Here is a 22905-nt window from a genome sequence, read left to right on the forward strand (position 1 = left end):
ATATTTGAACATAACTATGGATTATTTTGAACCAAACCAACATTTGTTATTGAAGTAGAAGTCCTGGGAGTGCATTCTGACGAAGAACAGCAAAGGTAATAACATTTTTCTTATAGTAAATCTGACTTTGGTGAGTGCCAAACTTGGTGGGTGTCTAAATAGCTAGCCCTGTGATGCCGGGCTATCTACTTAGAATATTGCAAAATGTGCTTTCACCGAAAATCTATTTTAAAATCGGACATAGCGAGTGCATAGAGGAGTTCTGTATCTATAATTCTTAAAATAATTGTTATGTTTTTTGTGAACGTTTATCGTGAGTAATTTAGTAAATTCACCGGAAGTTTGCGGGGGGTATGCTAGTTCCGAACGTCACATGCTAATGTAAAAAGCTGGTTTTTGATATAAATATGAACTTGATTGAACAAAACATGCATGTATTGTATAACATAATGTCCTAGGCGTGTCATCTGATGAAGATCATCAAAGGTTAGTGCTGCATATAGCTGTGGTTTGGGTTTATGTGACATTATATGCTAGCTTGAAAAATGGGTGTCTGATTATTTCTGCCTGGGTACTCTGCTGACATAATCTAATGTTTTGCTTTCGTTGTAAAGCCTTTTTGAAATCGGACAGTGTGGTTAGATTAACGAGAGTCTTGTCTTTAAAATGGTGTAAAATAGTCATATGTTTGAGAAATTGAAGTAATAGCATTTCTACGGTATTTGAATAATGCGCCACAGGATTCCACTGGCTGTTACGTAGGTGGGACGATTTCGTCCCACCTTCCCTAGAGAGGTTAATGATCTGCTATAAATCTACCTTGTCTCTTCTCCAGTCAAATGCTAATATTCTTTACTGTTGTTGTCCTTCGGTTACTGTTATCACATTTCCACTATGTCCTATGTCATCTGCCACGACCCCCCTACGGTCAATAAAATATTAACATGTCTCCGGAACTTTGAGGGAGAGAACACTTACCCCAAATCCTCGGGTGGACATAGCATTGTGGAAGTGAGAGATGTAACCACAGGATATGATAGTAGTCAACCTGACCAACTTTGCATAAGTGTAATGTTGTGGTTAAATGTTTTATTTCATACGTTAGTGTGCTTCAAATTGAGTGGTTCATAATGAGAGGTGTAGGTAGAAACTCCTCATCTCTCTCAGGTGCTACCTGTGACAGAGTAGCCAAATGATCACCTTCACTCTGCAGAATGGGATCGTGGCCACACTAAGGACCAGTGGCACAGAGCCAAAGATTAAGTTCTACACAGAATTCTGTACACTGCCTGGAAAAAGGTTTGTGTTGAGTGTAACGATGCCCCCTTCTACTATTAATGACACACACTGGAGGACCAGCCAGAGCTAGCTACAGTGTTAAGGAATAGCACCAGAATAATGTCTCAGTATTATAGTGGCAGAGATGGTAGGAAACAGTAAGTCGGACCTTGTTTAAGCTATAGTGTAAGATGATTGGCTGTGCATTTGGGGCAATTAAGATAAAGCCAAAGACCAAGTCTTGAGGAGGAGCTTAAGAAAGTAACAGAGACTCTCGTCGAGGAGTTTCTGGAGCCTGATAAAAACAACTTGATTCGCCAATCATTCTATTTGGGCTTTTAATCTTGGTCTATACAGATGCATCGGATAGTATTGTTGTATTATCCTGCTTGTGTTCTGTGAATGTTTTTCCTAACTGTGAAACCAAAATGTTTTTCAGACTATTTCTTGTCTGGGTTTTTTAATTTGTGTGCAAGGTGGGTTACGTGGATTAATATGCAGGAGTAGAATTTATCTAAAATAAGTAGCCTAAGGTATACAGTCGTGGCCAAAAGTTTTGAGAATGACACAAATATTAATTTCCACCAAGTTTGCTGTTTCAGTGTCTTTAGATATTTTTGTCAGATGTTACTATGGAATACTGAAGTATAATTACAAGCATTTCATAAGTGTCAAAGGCTTTTATTGACAATTACATGAAGTTGATGCAAAGAGTCAATATTTGCAGTGTTGACCCTTCTTTTCCAACACCTGCAATCTGCCCTGGCATGCTGTCAATTAACTTCTGGGCCACATCCTGACTTATGGCAGCCCATTCTTGCATAATCAATGCTTGGACGTGGTCAGAATTTGTGGGTTTTTGTTTGTCTACCCGCCTCTTTAGGATTGACCACAAGTTCTCAATGGGATTAAGGTCTGGGGAGTTTCCTGACCATGGACCCAAAATATCGATGTTTTGTTCCCTGAGCCACTTAGTTATCACTTTTGCCTTATCATGCTGGAAAAGGCATTGTTCGTCACCAAACTGTTCCTGGATGGTTGGGAGAAGTTGCTCTTGGAGGATGTGTTGGTACCATTCTTTATTCATGGCTGTGTTCTTATGAAAAATTGTGAGTTAGCCCACTCTCTTGACTGAGAAGCAACCCCACACATGAATGGTCTCAGGATGCTTTACTGTTGAATGGAAGCAAGTCCCCGCAGCAATGTTCCAACATTTTGTGGAGAGCCTTCCCAGAAGAGTGGAGGCTGTTTTGGCAGCAAAGGGGGACCTACTCCATATTAATGCCCATGATTTTGCAATGAGATGTTTGATGAGCAGGTGTCCACATACTTTTGGTCATGTGTTGTATCAATTTTGTCCCATATACTCACTATATTAACTAGGCCTAGTATACCTATTTAAGTTGCAGTGGGTAAATTAGTGTTCTACATTTCATTGATGAATGGGTGGTGGATTACACCAAAAAAACATGCAAAATACCTTTTAGAGCCTTCTGTTTGTTGCTTTCTAGCACCTGTTTTGCACCTTTTTGTAAGTTCAATTGTATGACTGTTTTCCTCATTTGGAGGCTTTGTAGTCACAGCAATATGTTTTAACTTACTTTGAAAGGGGAATTCAACAAATGTTCATATTAGACCAAAAATTATAACCTTGAAATGTAAGAAATTAAGTGGCATGGAATTCCAAAGTGTTACTGCAACTGTCGTTTTGAAAATTACTCTTTAGTAGCAATATTTTTTTCAGGTAAAAAAAATGATACAAATTGTAATGAAGTGTTACTGTTTGTACAATTTAGCGCAGTTGAGTAGTTGACTTCCTTGAATTTCAAAGTATTAGCTTGTATGTATTGTCAGCCTAAAAATTGAGTTGTATTACTTAAAAGGAAACATCTTTTGGTGTTTTTCATTAGTCCATTGTTGATATAGTCCAAAATATGTTTAGCATGTTTTATTTTTATGTTTTATTTCACCAGGTATGTCAGTTGAGAACAAGTTCTCATTTACACCTGCGACCTGGCCAAGGTAAAGCAAAGCAGTGCGACACAAACAACAGAGTTACACATGCGATAAACAAATGCACAGTCAATAACACAATAGAATAATCTATACACAGTGTGTGCAAATGTAGTAAGATTAGGGAGGTAAGGCAATAAATAGGCCATAGTGGTGAAATAATTACAATTTAGCGTTAACACTGGAGTGATAGATGTGCAGAAGATGATGTGCAAGTAGAGATACTGGGGTGCAAAGGAGCAAAGAAATATAACAATATGGGGATGAGGTAGTTGGGTTGGCTATTTACAGATGGGCTGTGTACAGGTGCAATGATCGGTAAGCTGCTCTGACAGCTGATGCTTAAAGTTAGTGAGGGAGATATAAGATTCCAGCTTCAGTGATTTTTGCAATTCGTTCCAGTCATTGGCAGCAGAGAACTGGAAGGAAAGGCAGCCAATAATTTTAGAAAGAGAGGGTCCAGATTGTCTAGCCCAGCTGATTTGTACGGGTCCAGATTTTGCAGCTCTTTCAGAACATCAGCTATCTGGATTTGGGTGAAGGAGAAGTGGGGGAGGCTTGGGCAAGTTGCTGTGGGGGGTGCAGAGCTGTTGACCGGGGTAGGGGTAGCCAGGTGGAAAGCATGGCCAGCCGTAGAAAAATGCTTATTGTCAGAAAATACCAAAGATAATTTGAGTGGATTTTCCCTTTAAGCAAATGTTTGTAAAACAATTTGTGCAGTTTTTATTTCTTTTTATGTAACTGTTTGTTTACTCTGTTCTCCATACACACCTCTACTTACATTATATAATTTGAGTACATTTATATTTTTATTCAAAACATTTAGCCAATGCCTATAGTTAATATCAATAATTCAATACCATACCCTGTAAGAATGAGTATTGTACATATTTAAGATATCGGATGGCAATCCCAAAGTAAAGACATTCTATTGAATTGTCAGAATGAATGTAGAGCATATATTTTCAATTGTATCTAGGAGAAGAAAAATTACGTTTTTGAGAAAATGTTTATTCAATGTATGACTTCTGTTCATTATTGTTTTTATGCAATTATATTAGTATACCAATCCAAATGTGTACATTCAACCACATATTCTTATTGTACCAATAAACTCTGGTTTGCCTGAAACACGTGGTTGTGATCAATTTATTCTGAGGAACACTAAAGAACCTTCTTGCTAACACTAAAAAAAGGGGCATAATGATGAGCACAAAGGAGCATGATTTACAGCTGTGTTTGTCACCGCTCTATAATCTTCAAAACAATTTCCCCAGTACTATAACCACTATGTATTGATGAACACAATCAATTGTATTTTTCAAGCAGCTTTCATTTACAGAAAGAAATCACTGAAATTACTAATTGTAATTCACACACTAATCAAAAGAATGTACCTGGTCATCCCTACTACCTCTGATCTGACAAACTCAGTAAACACGTGATTTGTTAGCCCCTGGCAATCCATATTTTGTTTTACAAGAAAATCGAGCTGTCTGATTTGCTTGATATAAGGAATGTGAAATGACTTGTACTTTTGATACTTAAAACCAAACTTTACTCTATTTTACTGTGTGACTTTTACTTTAGTAATTTTCTATTAACGCATCTTTACTTTTACTCAGGTATGACAATTGGGTAATTTTTCCACCACTGTGTATAACACTGCCACTACCAGTGACTACCTTAATTGTTCTGATACCACAAAGTAGAATCCCTTAGGTGGTTTATGAAGAAATCCTCTGAATTTTTGAAGCCTCCATGCCTGGGGCCTCATCAATAGTGTAGAATCTATTCTAAAATACTGGTCAAAAAATGCATTGTGAATGGTTGAGACGCGATCTGAGACAGTTTATTACAGGGAGGCCTATGAAGCAAAAATGGGTACCGTGTTTTCTGTTCCATCTGAGAAATCACTGCACATCCACTGCACATCCACTGTCCTATCAGCCCAGCCGGTCAATTCATTAACTTGATCTCCACTGTAAAAAGCATCTGGACCTTAATGTCCCCTTGCTTCTAGCCTAACATTTTGTTTTGCAACAGGGGTTTGTACAAACATTCGTCTGCCTTAACTTTTGCAACATTGTTTCAATTTGGAATAGCCATCTCCACTCGTCCCATTTATGAAAACTATCATTGTGCAATACATTCAACATTGCCCATATAAATCTATATTGAAGTATTGTCTATATACACTATAGTATTCCCTACAGTAGTGTTTGTAGACTACTGTAGTATTCTCTGTTGTGTTTTGCAGACTTGACAATGCAGTATTTTTGGTGGAAATACTGCAGTGTTTGTTGGGACATGACTAGACTATTGTAACACCTGCCGACCAGGGTTAGCTAAAATGGCACAACTACAAACTGCCAGTACCCCAGGGGAACTCCTCACCCAGAACATAGACACAGGTTCGTGACCGATCACCTATTGAGTTGTGAACAACGCAACAGACCAAACGACACTAAAGCAAAAACATAAATGTTATTACAATTGTAACAACATCTAAACGTTATACGTTCTAGGCCCATTAAAGGGAAACCGTACAGAGGCAGACAAAGAACAAGCAAAGTTTATTAAAGCTTAGAGGATTAGGTTTGTGTGTGACAGAAATACACATCACATGATGACCAAAACCAGTGACAAACAATACTGTCAGTGGTGGGAAAAGTACCCAATCATCATACTTGAGTAAAAGTAAAGATACTTGGGCCTCCCGAGTGGCGCAGTGGTCTAAGCCACTAGAGAGTCTGGGATCGAGTTCAGGCTGTGTCGCAGCCGAACACGACTGGGAGACCAGTGGGGCGGCGCACAATTGGCCCAGCGACATCTGGGTTAGGGGAGGGTTTGGCCAGCAGGGATGTCCTTGTCCCATCACACACTAGCGACTCCTGTGGTAGGCCGGGCGCAGTGCACGCTAACACGGTAGCCAGGTGTACGGGCGTTTCCTTCAACACACTGGCTTCCTGGTTAAGTGGGCATTGTGTCAAAAAGCAGTGCGTCTTGGTTGGGGTGTGTTTCGGAGGATGCATGGCTCTCGACCTTCGCCTCTCCGTACGGGAGTTGCAGCGATGAGACAAGATAGTAACTACCAATTGGATACCACGAAATTGGGGAGAAAAAGGGGTGTAAAAAAAGTCCAATTGAAAGTCACCCAGTAAAACTTTAAAAAAATAAAAATAAAATAAAAAATTGAATAAATCTAAAAGTGTTAGGTTTTAAATATACTTAGAATCAAACGTAAAATATAATTGCCAAAATATACTTAAGTATCAAATGTAAAAGTATAAATAATTTCAAATTCCTTATATTAAGCAAACCATTTTCTTGTTAAATATTTTATTTATTTACGGATAGCCAGGGTCACACTCAAACGCTCAGACTTAATTTATAGACTAAGCATGTGTTTAGTGAATCCGCCAGATCAGAGGCAATAGGGATGACCAGGGATGTTCTCTTGATAAGTGTGTATGAATTGGACCATTTTCCTGTCCTGCTAAGTATTCAAAATGTAACGAATACTTTTGGGTGTCAGGGAAAATGTATGGAGTAAAAAAGTACATTATTTTCTTTAGAAATGTAGTGAAGTAAAAGTTGTCAAAAATATAAATAGTACAGATACCCCAAAAAACTACTTAACCTGTTAGGGCTAGGGGGCAGTATTGACACGGCTGGATAAAAAACGTACCCGATTTAATCTGGTTACTACTCCTGCCCAGTAACTAGAATATGCATATAATTATTGGCTTTGGATAGAAAACACCCTAAAGTTTCTAAAACTGTTTGAATGGTGTCTGTGAGTATAACAGAACTCAAATGGCAGGTCAAAACCTGAGAAGATTCTGTACAGGAAGTACCCTGTCTGACCATTTCTTGAACTTCTTTGCCATCTCTATCAATTACAAAGGATCTCTGCTATAACGTGACACTTCCTACGGCTCACATGGTCTCTCAGAAGGCGGCAAAAAGCTGAATCGTGGCTTTGCAGGCTCTGGCTGAAACAAAGTAGCGCGTTTGGGTAGTGGCTGGTTACAGTACTGTGAGACTCAGGCTCGTGCCCGCGTCGACCGAAAGCTTTCTTTTCCTTTGTCTGTTTACCTAAAAAGATATTCCCGGTCGGAATATTATCGCTTTTTTACGAGAAAAATGGCATAAAAATGGATTTTAAACAGAGGTTGACATGCTTCGAAGTACGGTAATGGAATATTTAGAATTTTTTTTGTCACGAATTGCGCCATGCTCGTAACCCTGATTTACCCTTTAGGATAGTTTCTGGAACGCACGAACAAAACGCCGCTATTCAGATATAACGATGGATTATTTGGGACCAAACCAACATTTGTTATTGAAGTAGCAGTCCTGGGAGTGCATTCTGACGAAGACAACAAAAGGTAATCAAACTTTTGTAATAGTAAATCTGATTTTGGTGAAGGCTAAACTTGCCGGGTGTCTAAATAGCTAGCCCGTGATGGCTGGGCTATGTACTTAGAATATTGCAAAATGTGCTTTCACCAAAAAGCTATTTTAAAATCGGACATATCGAGTGCATAGAGGAGTTCTGTATCTATAATTCTTAAAATAATTGTTATGCTTTTTGTGAACGTTTATCGTGAGTAATTTAGTAAATTGTTAGTAAATTCCCCGGAAGTTTGCGGGGGGGTATGCTAGTTCTGAACGTCACATGCCAATGTAAAAAGCTGTTTTTTGATATAAATATGAACTTGATTGAACAAAACATGCATGTATTGTATAATATAATGTCCTAGGGTTGTCATCTGATGAAGATCATCAAAGGTTAGTGCTGCATTTAGCTGTGGTTTGGGTTTTTGTGACATTATATGCTAGCTTGAAAAATGGGTGTCTGATTATTTCTGGCTGGGTACTCTGCTGACATAATCTAATGTTTTGCTTTCGTTGTAAAGCCTTTTTGAAATCGGACAGTGTGGTTAGATTAACGAGAGTCTTGTCTTTAAATAGCTGTAAAATAGTCATATGTTTGAGAAATTGAAGTAATAGCATTTCTAAGGTATTTGAAAATCGCGCCACTGGATTAGACTGGCTGTTGCGTAGGTGGGACGAATTCGTCCCGCCTAGCCCAGAGAGGTTTTAAGTAGTACTTTAAAGTATTGTATGCCACTGAATACTGTATTTCTGATGGTAGAAAAGAACAGTTAACCACTGCATTTACATAAACAGATATTTTAGAAATACAAATTACTTAAAGACAGTCACCTTATTGGAGGGCGCTGCCAATAAACTGCCTGGACCTCAAACCAGCAAAGCATCTCCAAAGAAACCAACTGAAAACAAACTGACATTATTGTGGTGGCTTTCCTTGAAAACATTTATAAATAAACAAATACTATACAATCTAACACTACACTCACAATAAAAAAAATTAAAAAATAAAAGGATGGGACACCACCACTTAACACACCCTGTTACTCTTCTGATGTCAAGTCTCACACACCCAAATACCTCTCTGCAGCTGCCACCACAACCTCAATTATCTGCGACTTACGTTCCATCCCTGCAGTACAGTTGATAACCATTGCTATAAATCCAATCTTACTGAAACATATGGTTGGCCTATCCCTCTGTCCTGGTACAGATCGACTACTCACAACATTCCTCTCAGGATCCCTCCCCCTTGACCCTTCTTCCTCTACTTTCTTCACTGCCTCAGCATATGACAACTTATGCGCTACTCTAACCCTGGAAACCTCAATCTGCCTCTTTCGCACGGGACGTTTCTGATCCCCAGCAACATGGGTACCCCTACAATTAACACATACCACTACTTTCCCCAATGCTACATATTTCTTTGTCTCATGCCCTTCTGCACACTTCTCACACCTAGGAACCTCCCTCCTGCTGCCACATGCCCATAAGCTTGATACCTGTAACAACATAATGTATTTGGCACAAAAGCTTGTACAGGATAACTTATATATCCTAACATCACTTTGTCGGGCAAAAATTCAACATCAAAACTCAAAAGAACAGAATGACTTTGTTTCACCACTCACGCAACCCTGTCTGACCAGCAGAAACAAACAATTATCACAAGACCACTTCTGATTACCCTCACCGATTCCACAGTACCCAACTCTGTTTTCACCCACACTGAAACCACAAATGGATCAGCCAAAAGGCAAGGGCCACTTTTTCCCAAAACTTCACTCCTACTGTCACAGACTCATCTTTATCCTGACCCTCGGTGCAAGCCTCGGGCTCCGAGAACTTCACCACACCTACCACCTCCGATACTTCGACCTCATTCACATCCATTTCTCCTCCTGTCTTCAGCTCACTCTGCTTACACTTTCTACCATTCTTCTTAAACAAACAATCTCCCCTTTTACCTCCATTTTGAACCGACTCAAGCTCACAATCTCCGTACAATCAGCACGAACCCCTCGGGATGTAGCGCTCAACAGTGCATCCCACTTTTAAAGCAGCTGCTTCGTCTGTGTTCTTCTTTATCAAAAGCTACCACAACGCTTTTCCATTTCAAACAAGCGTGCTCTCACAACTGTCCTAAGTTGTTCTTCTGCTCTGCTCTTACCTGAACATGACCAAAGGCTGCTTTTATACATTTCCTTCATGTTTTTCCCTAATAAGAGTCACCAGGGAAACACTGACCAAAATGTTGGTTGTCACACAATATTATTCAGTTACAAAACTGTTTAGGTGAGGGTTATGGTAATGCACATCTACTGTGGGACTCAAAGAACAGGCAGAGTCAGAGATGGAGGAGACAGAAAGGTGCAAATAATAACGGGCTACAGCAATTAGCATAAGTAATTGTCTATGAATGGAAATAATCAATGACAATATGCAAATGCAGTAAGCATACAAAATGTGTACATCTATGCATAAATATAGCAGCAGTTAACAATGAATGGCCAGAAAAGGTTTGCAATAGCATGCAGCATGGTAGGCTGAAGCTATAGCAGGCTAATCTATCAATGGCTACATAACATAACATAGCAAGCAAACTAAAAACATAAAAGCAGGCTTAGTTAGCATATTAGACAATGCGCAAAAAGTGCAGCACTTAAAGGAAAATTCCACCCCAAAACTACAGTGAATACTATAGTATACTACAGTCATAAATATTTAACACGTTTGAACTATGACCACAATGGATTTTTTTCGTTTAAATGTCTAAATGCATTGCATCCACATGTGGTTTTATTGTTTTTTCAAAAAGTAAAATAAAATCAAACTAGTGTTAGTTTGATACTAGTATTCTACAGTATACTACACAATTCTATAGTAAGCACTACACAATTGAGGAGGAACCTCCAAGGACAGCACGTTCAAATCAAAACAGCATCGACCAAGCTAGCAGTAAAGCTAGCTAGGACTACAATTGATCTAAAAAGTCTAAGTAAGCACTATGTGATCAAGGGATACAAAAGTGTGTTTTCTACACAGTATACTACAACATTCTAAGGTAAGCGCTACACGATTGAGGGATACCACACTGTGTAGTATAGAATTCTCCAGTATATTACGAGATTCTATAGTAAGCATTGCACAATCGAGCAATACTACAGTGTATAGTATTCTACAGTATACTACAAAATTATAAAGAAAGTACTACACATGATGAAGAGAGAGTGCAGTGTGTGGTATAGTATTCTACAGTATACTACAAAAGTACATAGTAAGCACTACATGATCGAGGGATACTACAGTGTACTACTTTGCTACATTGTTTCCAACTGTTAGCTAACTATCTGCAAGTAGCCGAATGTAATATCACCTTTTGATTTGACCTTTCCCCTGAAGGACCACGAAGAAGATGAAGTAGGCCTACATGTTGATCAGCCCACCGTTATAAGTGAAACTGTGGTCGATGATATTGAGTAGAGAAGGAACGAAGTCAGGACGATAAGGCAAACTGAATGGGCTATCGGAGAAGGGCATTCAGGTGGACTTAAAGACCATACTGAAGTGTGACCTGAATGTCATCCTCCAAGAGTTTTATGTAACAGTGCGGAATGTAAAGGGAGAGGAGTACGGCATAGCCAGCTATAGCGGGTTGCGGGCCAGGTTAAACCGCTTCATTAATGACCCTCCCCTGAGCCTGAGCCTGTCCTGGGACACTGAGTTCACCACTTCCAATAACGTTTTCGCTGGTGTGATGAATAAGTTAAGACGAAGAGGAAAAAAATCAGACAATTCACCACACAGTAATCACCAGCCAGGACCTAGCAACGATCAGAAGCACTCAGTACAACCAGAACCCTTGTCCACAGGGTCTGGTTTGATAACCAGTTGCTCTTTGGCCGCAGAGGGAAGGAGGGAAATCGGAAGCTTAAAACAAACTCGTTTAAGATAAAGCAGGATGAAAAACGTTGGCATATACGCCACACTGTCATGTAATGAGTGCACATAAGAATCATAAAGATTCATCGCAGCGAAACAGACAAAACCATCGTGGGTGCATGTTTGAGGACTGAGGTAACCCTCTGTGCCCTGTTGCTTCCTTTGAAAAATATGTTAGCAAGCTTCCACAAGACGCCCCAGCCTTCTACCTGCATCCATAGTGGGTGGTCTCCGCGGGCAACAGTGTGTGGTGCAGCCGGGAACCAGTAAGAGTTAACACACTACAGGGATCCCGCGCTGCCCCGATTGTGCAAGGTTTGTTGTGCAAATAAATAGCCTACATATTTCTACATTAAAGCTAAGACACTTAGCCTTCTGAAATCAAGTTGTTGCGTCCAAGTTATTAATATCTCTCTTTCTCTCTCACTCTCTTTCTAGGAGGTTGGCACACGAAAATACACAAACCACTACATCAGAAGAACCACCATCCAGCAGCTGTTTGATGCTGGCTTGGAGACCAGATAGATTAGGCTATGACCGTCATTGATTTATTGATTTCATTGGGATCCCCATTACCCGACGCCAATGGCGACAGCTAGTCTTTCTGGGGTCCGATACAACGAAAAAGACATTACAGACAAAAATACTTTACAATTGACATACATTTAAAAAATGTAACATGTAGACATTAGAACTATATAATAATTTAAACTACAACTAAGGAAACACACATTTAACAAAAGAAACATTACAACTAAATAATACTAATGTCTGGATGTGTGTAGTGTGTGTGTGTGTGTGTGTGTGTGTGTGTGTGTGTGTGTGTGTGTGTGTGTGAGCGTGTGAGCATATCTATCAGTTACACATACATGTCAGTCAGTGGCGATTTTTAGCATGTAAATCTAGGTGGGGCAAACACATTTTTTTTATGCAGGCCAGACAAGTCACAACACTAAACAATATATGCATTTCACTGTAACGGTGACAAACATAGCTGATATGACTGACTTCCTTAAACTATTGTGGTTTCTAATGATAATTGAGATGTACAAACTTATGCATAAGGGAACGACGAGCGTATAAGAGGCAAGGACTGACGTAGTCAATATAACTATTTGTTCAGCACTTTGAAATGTACAGCGACAGATTTCAGAACATGGGCCATTCTTACAGTATTCTCCCTGCACACCAAGTCAGAACCATAGGATAAATAAAGGGGGCATATAAACAGACAATGAAAGCTCTTACAATGTAGGCTATATGTGCACCACCAAGTCAGAACAGTAGGCTAAGTTATGAGGGGAAAGGAACCAAATGATTAGCAACTTACTACACAACATTAACTTATTATTACTTTCTTGGCTACAGTATACATATTTCCCTGGCATATTACATCATTTATGCAGCAGCATACAATACATTCTTTGGACCAAGTTCCCAACTTCGATGACCGTTCAAAATAATTTTCTGTATTTTCCCAGTCAGAGCTAGTTTTTTTCCCAAGTTCCCAGTTGTCTTGAACTCACTGAAGTCTGAGATTTCCCAGTTCAGAGTTTCCAGTTGTTTTGACAGCATGGCCAATGTATTCAAACTTTATCAATTTGATATCACGAAATTGGGGAGAAAAAGGGAGTAATAAAATATGAAAGGATAAACATTCACAAGCAACGGCATGGGCCAGAAGTTACGATCTTGTCTCATTGCTGCAACTCCCCTACAGACTCGGCGAAGGTCGAGAGCTAAGCCGCACTGCTTCTTGCAGGCACCCAGCCTGCCACAAGGAGTCGCTAGAGCACAATGGGACAAAGAAATCCTGGCCGGCCAAACCCTCCCCTAACCCGGACGACGATGGGCCAATTGTGTGCCGTCGCATGGGTCTCTCGATCACGGCCGGCTGTGACACAATGTCCGATGAGCACCGCTAGGTTTTATCTATAATTTATTTTCATATAAAAATAATTAAAAAGGATTTGCCAGTAGATTGTCAACTTGATTCATGATGATGACTTCTTGTCTAGCTTGCTAGCAAGGATTGTGAAAATATGATATTGACATGATCAGTCCAATCAAAGCTATGGGAGATATAACGTGATTTGACATAACTTTATCTATGGCCAATGACCTTGAGCCTTCTTAGATGGTCACTTCTAATGTGAATCTGTGCCAGCACCCAAGGGGCTTGAATTTTTGAGCACTCCCTGTAGATTTTGCAGTGACATAGTGTACCCATGAGTGACAGAACACTGAGCCAATCACGGCGCAACTAGAGAACATTACCAACCCCTACGCTCTGTACTTTCCCATGGGTGCCCCACCACCACAGAAAGCACTGAGCTAGGCTAAAACATCTGCATTTTGGAGCTGCCTTACTCAAGAAAGCAAAAATGAGACCATCTTTGTGTGTGGCTTTATTAACTCAATATATATGTTTTTACATTGTTTGCAAACATATGAGACATGTATTAATGCCAAAATAACATTCAAAAAAAATAAACAGGTGGGGGCTCAAAACAGGTGGAGCTCTGCCTGAATCACAGGTTGCCACGGGATATATAACATCTACAGAAGAGGCAGTAATGCCTATGGTGGTGGTGTTGCTTTATACAGTGCATTCGGAAAGTATTCAGACCCCTTGACTTTTTCCACATTTTGTTACGTTACAGCCTTATTCTAAAATGGATTAAATAAAAAGTGAAAACAGGTTTTTAGATTTTTTTTTGTATTAAAAATAAAACAGAAGTATCTTATCTACATAAGTATTCAGACCCTTTGCTATGAGACACTAACTTGAGCTCAGGTGCATCCTGTTTCCACTGATTATCCTTGAGATGTTTCTACTACTTGATTGGAGATCACCTATGGTAAATTCAATTGATTGAACATGATTTGGAAAGGCACACACCGGTCTATATAAGGTACAACAGTTGGCATTGCATGTTAAAGCAAAAACCAAGCCATGAGGTCGAAGGAATTGTCTGTAGAGCTCCGAGACCGGATTGTGTTGAGGCACAGATCTGGGGAAGGGTACCAAAAAATGTCTGCAGCATTGAAGGTCCCCAAGAACACAGTGGCCTCCATCATTCTTAAATGCAAAAAGTTTGGAACAACCAAGACTCTTCCTAGAGCTGGCTGCCCAACCAAACTGCGCAATCAGGGGAGTAGGGCCTTGGTCAGGGAGGTGACCAAGAACCCGATGGTCACTCTGACAGAGCTCCAGAGTTACTCTGTGGAGATGAGAGAACCTTCCAGAAGGACAACCATCTCTGCAGCACTCCACCAAGCAGGCCGTTAAGGTAGAGTGGTCAGACGGAAGACACTCCTCAGTAAAAGGCACATGACGGCCTGCTTGGAGTTTGCCAAAAGGCACCTAAAGGACAGATCATGAGAAACAAGATTATCTGGTCTGATGAAACCAAGATTGAACACGTCTGGAGGAAACCTGGCACCATCCCTACAGTGAAGCATGGTGGTGGCAGCATCATGCTGTGGGGATGTTTTACAGCGGTGGGGACTGGGAGACTAGTCAGGATCAAAGGAAAGATGAACGGAGGAAAATACAGAGAGATCCTTGATGAAAACGTGCTCCAGAGCACTCAGGATCTCAGACTGGGGCAAAGGTTCACCTTCCAACATGACAATGACCCTAATCACACAGCCAAGACAACACAGGAGTGGCTTCGAGACAAGTCTATGAATGTCCTTGAGTGGCCCAACCAAAGCCTGGACTTGAACCCGATCTAACATCTCTGGAGAGATCTGAAAATAGCTGTGCAGCGACGCTCCCCATCCAACCTGACAGAGCTTGAGAGGGTCTGCAGAAAAGAATGGGAGAAACTCGCCAAATACAGGTGTGCCAAGCTTGTAGTGTCATACCTAAGAAGACTTGAGGCTGTAATCGCTGACAAAGGTGCTTCAACAAAGTACTGAGTAAAGGGTCTATCATTTATACACTGCTCAAAAAAATAAAGGGAACACTTAAACAACACAATGTAACTCCAAGTCAATCACACTTCTGTGAAATCAAACTGTCCACTTAGGAAGCAACACTGATTGACAATACATTTCACATGCTGTTGTGCAAATGGAATAGACAACAGGTGGAAATTATAGGCAATTAGCAAGACACCCCCAATAAAGGAGTGTTTCAGCAGGTGGGGACCACAGACCACTTCTCAGTTCCTATGCTTCCTGGCTGATGTTTTGGTCACTTTTGAGTGCTGGCGGTGCTTTCACTCTAGTGGTAGCATGAGACGGAGTCTACAACCCACACAAGTGGCTCAGGGAGTGCAGCTCATCCAGGATGGCACATCAATGCGAGCTGTGGCAAGAAGGTTTGCTGTGTCTGTCAGCGTAGTGTCCAGTGGCGCTACCAGGAGACAGGCCAGTACATCAGGAGACGTGGAGGAGGCCGTAGGAGGGCAACAACCCAGCAGCAGGACCGCTACCTCCGCCTTTGTGCAAGGAGGAGCAGGAGAAGCACTGCCAGAGCCCTGCAAAATGACCTCCAGCAGGCCACAAATGTGCATGTGTCTGCTCAAACGGTCAGAAACAGACTCCATGAGGGTGGTATGAGGGCCCGACGTCCACAGGTGGAGGTTGTGCTTACAGCCCAACACCATGCAGGACGTTTGGCATTTGCCAGAGAACACCAAGATTGGCAAATTCGCCACTGGCGCCCTGTGCTCTTCACAGATGAAAGCAGGTTCACACTGAGCACATGTGACAGACGTGACAGAGTCTGGATACGCCATGGAGAACGTTCTGCTGCCTGCAACATCCTCCAGCATGACCGGTTTGGCGGTGGTCAGTCATGGTGTGGGGTGGCATTTCTTTGGGGGGCCGCACAGCCCTCCATGTGCTCGCCAGAGGTAGCCTGACTGCCATTAGGTACCGAGATGAGATCCTCAGGCCCCTTGTGAGACCATATGCTGGTGCGGTTGGCCCTGGGTTCCTCCTAATGCAAGACAATGTTAGACCTCATGTGGCTGGAGTGTGTCAGCAGTTCCTGCAAGAGGAAGGCATTGATGCTATGGACTGGCCCGACTGTTCCCCAGACCTGAATCCAATTGAGCACATCTGGGACATCATGTCTCGCTCCATCCACCAACGCCACGTTGCACCACAGACTGTCCAGGAGTTGGCGGATGCTTTAGTCCAGGTCTGGGAGGAGATCCCTCAGGAGACCATCCGCCACTTCATTAGGAGCATGCCCAGGCGTTGTAGGGAGGTCATACACGCATGTGGAGGCCACACACACTACTGAGCCTCATTCTGACTTATTTTAAGGACATTACATCAAAGTTGGATCAGCCTGTAGTGTGGTTTTCCACTTTAATTTAGAGTGTGACTCCAAATCCAGACCTCCATGGGTTGATCAATTGGATTTCCATTGATTATTTTTGTGAGATTTTGTTGTCAGCACATTCAACTATGTAAAGAAAAAAGTATTTAATAAGATTATTTCTTTCATTCAGATCTAGGATGTGTTGTTTAAGTGTTCCCTTTATTTTTTTGAGCAGTATATATATATGCACGTTTGAAAACATTTCTTAAAACCTGTTTTTGCTTTGTCACTATGTGTAGATTGTTGAGGGGGGTAAGGCTGTAATGTAATAAAATGTGGAAAAAGTCAAGGGTTCTGAATACTTTCCTACTGCACTGTATCTTCACAATACCCCATAATGACAATGCAAAAACAGGTTTTTAGAATGTTTTATGTATTAAAAAGAAAAAACTGAAATATCACATTTACATAAGTATTCAGACCCTTTACTTATTTTACAAAAATGTCTAAAAACCCGTTTTGGCTTTGTCATTATGGGGTATTATGTTTCTAGTCTTTGCCATGCTGTAATAAAGGCTTGACTTTTTTTTGTTGTTAGAACAGACTCTCTGGTATTACTTATCATTTATTTAGTGTTGTTTACACTGTTCCAAACGGGCAGAAGAATAATATTATAATCTAACAGTAACGGTTTGTCACACATAATATGCAAGCAGCTCTCACTTCAGTACCCTCCTTTTTTAATCTCCTTATTGTTATTACAATAAATATTATGGTCATCATTAGAATAAGTAATGTCATTAGTAGGAATTTTATAGTAGTAGCCCTGTATAACTACCATCGAGCTGTAAGCCTAAGAGCGCGTCCTGTTTAGTCTTAATAGCGTAACTTGTTATGCATGAAGAATCTTTAGTCATAAGAGTTCCACCTAGTTGACATATATATTGGAGATCTCATGAGCTGTCCTAAACAGTTAAGAGTTACCAGCAGGTGTCTAGGTAATAGAAAAAGGCAGTGAGTCAGTGGTTATGGCGCCATAAACAAGCAATTGCTTTGGAGTTGTTGAAAGAATGCTTTGATATTTCTATATGATCAACCCATAAATGATCTACACCTACATGCAACAGTATCTCTAGCGCTTTTGACAATGATTTTACATGAGGCCTAATATACATGATATGCCTGAAATACTTAGAACCAATACGCTAATAAATACTCACATTTTCCTTTAGATTATTTCATGAACCTACATCATGTTATTTCAAACAGCATAATACTGTATGATTCAGTGCGATTCCTATCACATCATTCAAAATATCAGAATTGGTTAAATAACGTTATACATGCCAACATATAAGGCTAGAATTAAGAGTAGGCAAAGTGATCGTGTCAGGTTAAAATCATAGTTATCAAAATGTTTTACCATTGCAACATTTGATGTACAGTCACATTCACCTTGGTGGTCTGAAGTGTGTTGTAGAGTTCACAGCTGGCGATGCCTCATCTGTGGGCCAGGTGTAAATCGTTCGGCCTAACCTATTATTGGAATACAACAGAAGCCATCCACCTGTAATGGGCTAAAAGCTGAATAGACTTGCTGAGTTGATTTATATTTTTAGGGACCTGAAATGTATTTAATGGATGTTTTAGGTATAGCTATACGTAGGCTACTGGAAAATGCCCACTCTTAGGTGCTCCCGAGTGGCGCAGCGGTCTAAGGCACTGCATCTCAGTGCTGGAGGCGTCATTACAGACCCTGGTTCAATTCCAGGCTGTATCACATCTGGCCGTGATTGGGAGTCCCATAGGGCGGCGCACAATTGGCCCAGCGTTTTCCGGGTTGGTTTGGCCGGATAGGCCGTCATTGTAAATAAGAATTTCTTCTTAACTGACTTGCCTAGTTAAATAAAAATGATGCCTACAGCTCGATACAAGTCTACTAAGCCTACTAATGATGATGACATTACTTATTATTATAATGATATGAATAATTGTAATAATAAGAAGAAGAAGAAGGAATAGTGTTGTTAGATTACACCAAAAAATGTGGATCATTTGGAACAGTGTAAACAACACAACAAACACATTAATAGTACAGCCCAGGTTAAAAACAGTCGCATGCATTCGGGATTGCAATTGCTTTAGCCAACATGTTGCGTTTCATTTGTTTTTATTCCTAAAATGCTTGAACAAAATTAGCAGGCAGTTGAGGACACAACAGTTCACCTGACACAAGAAGTTTGACATTTCTAACTCATTATCACAGACCCGATTTGCCCTAACCAAAATGCATCAATATGTAAATGTAATATATAATCCATATAATTATCAAAACAACTTATAATAGGTCATTATTTATATACTGTATATCCAATAGAAAGAAGCATATACAGTATTTGTTCATCACTCACCGAAGAATATCACAGCATACCGCATGCCATACTGCTGTTTGAAGCAACTTTGAAATGAGGAACCACTATATGCACTAGTCTCATGAAAACACTGCGGTTACACATATTGAACAGCATGATATATAGGCTACGTTCCATCATATTCCCCATAATCAAATGGCATAAATAGACACAACAATTCAATATAAAGACAAATCATCTCCACAACTATTTATTACATGGGCCTTATAATGAGTAGTCGAACAGGGGTCCAGTCCTCAGTGCTGAAACAGTAGCTGCATTTGCTGACTACATGGACAAAAAGGGACTGGCAATGCTACTCTGAGACAATTTGTGAATACAGTCCTAGATCTGTGTGTGGTGGCTGGCCGGTCATTTGTCTGTGGGTCGTCTACAGTGCCTTCAGAAAGTATTCATACCCCTTAACTTATTTCACATTTTGCTGTGTTACAGCCTGAATTCAAAATGGATTTTAAAAAAAAATGAAATAATCACAACCATCTACACAAAATACCGCATAATGACAAAGTAAAAACATGTTTTTATGATTTTTTTGCAAATGTATTGAAAATTACATTTGATCAAATTTACATAAGTATTCACACCCCTGAGTCAACACTTTGTAGAAGCACCTTTGGCAACGATTACAGCTGGTGAAATCCCTGAGGAGTTTCCTTCCTTTCCGGCAACTGAGTTACGAAGGACGCCTGTATCTTTGTAGTACCTGGGTGTATTGATACACCATCCAAAGTGTAATTAATAACTTCACCATGCTCAAAAGGGATATTCAATGTCTGCTTATTTATTTTTTACCCATCTACCAATAGATGCCCTTCTTTGTGAGGCATTGGAAAACCTCCATGGTCTTTGTGGTTGAATCTTTGTTTGAAATTCACTGCTCGACTGAGGGACCTTACAGATAATTGTATGTGTGGTACAGAGACGAGGTAGTCATGTTCAACACTATTATTGCACACAGAGTGAGTCCATGCAACGTATTATGTGACTTGTTAAGCAGAAATTTCCCCTGGACTTATTTAGGATTGCCATAAAGTGGTTTAATACTTATTGACTCAAGAGGTTTCAGCTTTACATTTTTTATTAATTTGTTAAAATGTCTTAAAACATAATTCCACTTTGACATTATGGGGTATTGTGTGTAGGCCAGCGACAAAACTCTCAATTTAATCCATTTTAAATGCAGGTTGTAACACAACAAAATATGGGGAAAGTCAAGGAGTGTGAATACTTTCTGAAAGGGTGTGAATACTTTTTCTCAGGACCTTGGCTCTTAATTCTCTGACCCCTCCCCTCTTTTCCTGAGCCCTTGACAGAGAATAGTCGCATTCCCCTGCTCAGACATTGCATGCGTCAACCAATGATTGTGTGCCACAATCATCGACTGTGCCACCGGGTACCAGATTGCTATAACTTAGAAATGATAGTCTATGATGCTCAGTTCCCTTCTTCATACACACAACTAATGAGCCAGTGCCTGAGTATTTAACATAATGTCTGTGGCAGTAATTCTGAAAAACATATTTATTTTATAGCACAGAGTAATGGGGAATCAAATGGGAATATTTGTGCAATAAAAGGTACAGACCACACCTTCAACTGTATATGTCGAAGATATTTAATGGAGCGACAGACAGGAGTTGGGGGCCAAACATTACCCACTTTGTATGACACTTTAACTTTGAATGTCACATAAGAACAGACAAAAGCTCACATCATAAACAAGTGTGTGTGTGTGTTTGAGTGAATGAGTAAGTGAGCGAGGCTGTGTCTGAGGACGAAACACAAATCACGATTAGAGACACCACAAAAGAGAGACCTAAGACGACAACACAGCATGGTAGCAACACAACATGACAACAACACAGTAACAACATAACATGGCAGCAGCACAACATAGTAGCAGCACAAACATTGTTCGGCACAGACAACATCACAAAGGGCAAAAAGGTATAGACAACAATACATCACGCAAAGCAGCCACAAGTGTCAGTAAGAGTGTTCATGATTGAGTCTGAATGTACAGAAAGGGACAGGAAGTGCTGGCTGTGCATTTGGCTAATGACAGGCATTCCACATTTAACCCCACCCACGTGAGAAAATCGAAATATCAAGTCGTTATTTGGTTTCATATACAAAAACAAATAAACAATCAATTTTCTGTTTTTTTTGTTTCTATGCAAAAATGAAAAAAACTAGAAGAGTCCGTTATATTGTTTTTGTTTGCTCTGTTTTTAATGGAGAAAATGAATCATCCATATGTACACAGACCAATAACTCACCACTGTAGCAGTGACAACTGACAATATTTACTACTGCATGCAAACAGAAACTTGACTTGCCACAAACAAAATGTCACGTACAAGAAGTCAGTGGGGGAGGATGGGACTACAATATTAATATAATTACATTTTAACTCTACCGTGAACACTACCATGCCGTAGAGTAGCTCTTATATGGGGAATATTGCTGTAGCATTTTTCTACTAGGGTAGACGTAGAAGTGTTTGAGAGAGCACATCCCACTTCTCCACCCTTCTCCCAAAGTGTGCACTTGCACAGTCCTCGTCATGGATTTAAAAGCATAGGATAGGTGTGTAAGCATTGTTAAATCTATGCAAGGAAGGGTGCACGTGCACGTTTTTGGAGAAGGGTGGAGAATCAGGATGGAACTCATACAGTAACATTACCTTTAAGTACAACTAATTTGAGTACTGTCTATGAAGAGAATCAGTGCCGAGTAATGCTTGTAATGAAAACAGTATCCTTCTATGTTTGCAACCTCCACCTCCTATCTATCCAAGTAGTAGTAGGCCAACCTAATATAGGATACCTACTTGTATCAGCTGATATAGATTAACTCCATGAGGTTGAGTTCATACATGTGCTCACTATTCAGTGAAGATTCCCTCCACTGTTGTCCACCACCACTCTCCTCCAGTCACATCTGGAACTCCTAAACAGACATGCAGGCAGACAGGACAGACACGCACACACAGCCAGTGTGATAGCTTGGCCACAAAAAAATGCAAAACAAAGTGTTCTATAGCACATGCACCCTATAGTGTACTCTAATGAAAGGCTGTCAGATAGTAACTTAGTGCCCTTGTTCTTGAATATCCACATACCACTAGAGCAACTTCAGGATATTGAATCATAGTTTGCTTGCTTAACCATGGTAGTTTCCCGATGTCCTCCTTGTTGTGAAAGTAGCTGGCTAGGCTAGCCAGTGACAGTGGGCTGGGTCATTCCTACAATGCGGTGCCTTTTCTGTTTCCAGAAAATATTGTAAACTGTGGATTCTAAAAGGCTTTAAATGTAAGGTTAGGTGTCCTTTACCTTAAACACACAAAAATATGGATCTGGAAAGGGAATTGAATGTCATCAAATATTGAAGATCTTTCTTTACTATTTTATAGTCCTAGTTAAAATCTCTCTCATAATTTTTTGTAATGGTTATTATATTTTTTATTATATTTATTATTATTATTAACATTTTTGTGTGTCCCTGATACCACTTTCCACCCTGTTAGTTTGTAGTAATGATCCTTTAAGAAAA

Source organism: Salmo salar, chromosome ssa20 (assembly GCF_905237065.1).
Source record: "Salmo salar chromosome ssa20, Ssal_v3.1, whole genome shotgun sequence".
NCBI lineage: Eukaryota > Metazoa > Chordata > Actinopteri > Salmoniformes > Salmonidae > Salmo > Salmo salar.